This window comes from Octopus bimaculoides, chromosome 5 (genome assembly GCF_001194135.2).
Source record: "Octopus bimaculoides isolate UCB-OBI-ISO-001 chromosome 5, ASM119413v2, whole genome shotgun sequence".
Classification (NCBI taxonomy): domain Eukaryota; kingdom Metazoa; phylum Mollusca; class Cephalopoda; order Octopoda; family Octopodidae; genus Octopus; species Octopus bimaculoides.
In genome coordinates, this window is record NC_068985.1 from 105,159,343 (window position 1) to 105,162,783 (window position 3,441).

Genomic DNA, 3,441 nt, shown 5'->3' on the forward strand with positions numbered 1-3,441 from the left:
ATATTTTCGTCGCTTTGAGACCGCGACCTATTCACCTACAAAATTCCGTGCTATTGGTATATGCATTTGTATATTTGCGTGTATATAAATGTCTATCTATCTATCTATCTATCTATCTATCTATCTATCTATCTATCTATCTATCTATCTGTCTGTCTGTCTGTCTATTTATCTATCTATCTTTTACCCCAGTGTCACTTTGATGGCATGCACTGCTCTCTCAATAATAATAATAATAATAATAATAATAATAATAATAACAACAACAACAATAATAATAGTAGTAGTAATAGTAGTAGTGCAGCAGCAGTAGCAGCAGCAACAGCGGCTAGAGTACGATCAGAGATGATGGTATTAATTGAATTGGATGTGTTTTTTAAATACGTTCTTAAATAATTATTCTATAATTGAACTCGTTTTCTTTTGTTCAACAATTGGAGTACAGTGGACGAAAGCAAAGCACACACACTTACTATACACTTACACACACTTCAACCATATTATAAGATATGAAATGCGTAGATATATAAAAACGGGCGAAAATGAAAATTAAAAAAAGCTTTCGGCTTCCAGGGAAGAAAAAAGCTTAAAAAACAATCCCCAGCACCAAAAGTAGAAAAAAAAAAAAGAGAGCAAAGAAAATAAACTAAAGTGCATGCCAATCATTCAGTTCTCCAGTAACGGTTTTGACTCTGACAGAGCTGTGTTATGGCGTTGTCAAACATCCTCGTCTTTATCCGATTAACAGAATAAGAAAGTTACGGAACGTAGAGAGAGATGTCATATGTCAGACACGTCAGGAAAAAGGTTCGATCTTGAAGTTTCAGAAACCACAAGAAAAAGAAAAAAAAAAAAGAAAAAAAAAAAAAACAAAACAAACCAAAAGGCATTATTCGTGTACAAAGGTAACGCGCCACTTCCCAGTTAACAGTTTTGTGTCTCTTCGTTTTCTAAGTTGGTAAGTTGCGATTTGAAATAGATTTGGTTACTATTTTTAGTAGGTCAAGCGGCCGAGTAGAAAGCTTATTCAATATATTCCTCCTTTTCCTATACATGTATGTATGTATGTATGTATGTATGTATGTATGTATGTATGTATGTATGCGTATGTGTGTGTATGTATGTATGCATGTATGTGTATGTATGTATGTATGTGTATGTATGCCTCTTCTATTTTTTGATTATTATAAATCTTTCACTGAGGAGGGAGCCGGTCTCCAACAAAGATACACGGTTCCATTTTTGAGATGTAGTTAACGCAGACAAATTCACATTTGGAACTTGAAGAAAGTCTTGCATATTTTTACTGTTCCACTCACAGATTGCACTTGCAATGTACGAATTAGCCAGTCTACTTCTCTTTCTGAAAATTCCAGTTTATCCAGATTCTCCTTTAAGCATTTACTAACAAAACCTAGTGCTCCAATTATTATTGGTATGAACATGAATTCATAGTCTAGATATAGAAGCTGGAGGTTTCGAAGAAGTTGTCCATAGATATCCTCATTTTCTTTGATCTTCAAAGAGATATTTATATCTGTAGGGCAACTGACCTCTGTGATGATACATACATTTTCTCCTCTGTCCCAAACAACGACATCCGGCCAGTTATTTGACAGAAGTTTTGATGGGAATATTCCACCAGTATTCCTTGAATTGGTGTTTATGAATGTATTTCATAACAAAGGGATTTTCTAAGTTTATTTTATGACAGTCTTTTTTGCGGCTGGCATTGTAAATTGTTTTAGTAACAACATCGTGTCGCATTGGGAGGTAGTACCGCGACGACATTTTAGGACAGCTGCTAATCACATGCGTAATGTCTTCCACAGAAACATGACATGGCCTACACATGCGCTTGCACTTTGGGATTACAAGAGCGTCACTGTCTATCTTGTTCACCAAGCATTTTGTAGCAATCTCCTTTCTTGGATTGCAAACGCATAGCCTTCAAAGTGTGATGTGAAGTAGTGGTCCTGTGTCCAAGAGAGGCTGCGCTTCGTATCAATTCTACTGTCTTTTTCAAGCTTCTGGGCAACATACCCATGCATGGTCTTTTTGTTTTTGTATGCTGAGTGCTTTTCATCCAGGTCTTCTCTGAGGTAAGAGAGCCCCGCTGTTTCGGGGCTGTATAGGAGATCATCAGGAAGAGAATGTTTCTTGAGGATTTCACTGCCAACTCGTACAATGTTACTCACTTCATTTTTCAGCACTGCATTTATATCTTTATTTTTGCTTCTATTGTTCAGCAAGTGCTACCTGAGTGATACCATACGGCATTCAAAGTCCGTCTGCACTGATCTCAGGCCTCTACCACCTTTACTCCTTCTTAGGTAGAGCCTGTTAACATCACTGTTTCTGTGGAAGTTCCCAGTTGTCAGGATTTTGCGGGTTTTGATATCTATGGAGCGGATTTCCTCAACAGACCAATCAAGTATCCCAAATGTATGTATGTATGTATGTATGCCTTTACTATTCTATTTTTATTAGAATTCTTCTTACGTGGAGGAAGCTGGTTTCAAACGGAAACAGAAGCTTCATCACTGGAATTTGGATAACAACAATGATTATTACACTTTGAAATTTAGGAAATACTAGCAGGCTTTTACTGTTCCACTTACAGACTGCATCGCATGTAAACTTTCACTTTTCATTTATTAGCATTATTCCATGCAGGAAGGAACGGTTTTCTAACAGAAAAAACGTAAGCTCCATTACTGAAAATTAGATAACAACACTTAATGCTATAAATTGAAATTTAGTGAAAGACTTGCATATTTTTACTGTTCTACTTAAAGATTGTATTTGTAAATTTCGTGTTAGTCAGTCTCTTTCTTTGCCTGAAAATTTCTAGATTGTCTCAAACCTTTACTAACATAATCAAGCGCAATAATTATTACACTGTGTATCAAAATTCTAATCTTTTTCTTTTGTCTTCGGATAATAAGGTATCGTATTTACTCAATATATGATATATTAATATGCAAATCAAAATCAATACGTTAGATTTAATCTACAAAATTTAACGCTGATCTGAGGAAGTTGTTTACGACAACCATAAAAAATATACATACATCGAGATTAATATGTTATAATTAATCTATAAAAGTTGATGCTATGTCGTGGGAATTTGTATGACAGCCACTAAATATAAAACCATGAGCATTATTGCGCTATAATTTGATCTTTGACGTCAGTTTTAGGATTTGTTTACGTTAATCATAAAATATAAGCGTTCATGTCACAAAATCGTCAGTGTTCTTCGGAACAGCTGTACTGAATAGCCAATAATTAATTAAGAATGATTGCTTAAATATAAGTCAAATACAAATGTTCACTGATTGTTTCCTTGGCAAAGAGTCTGAATTATACGCCTTTGAACACACACACACACACACACACACACACACACACACACACACACACACACACACACACACA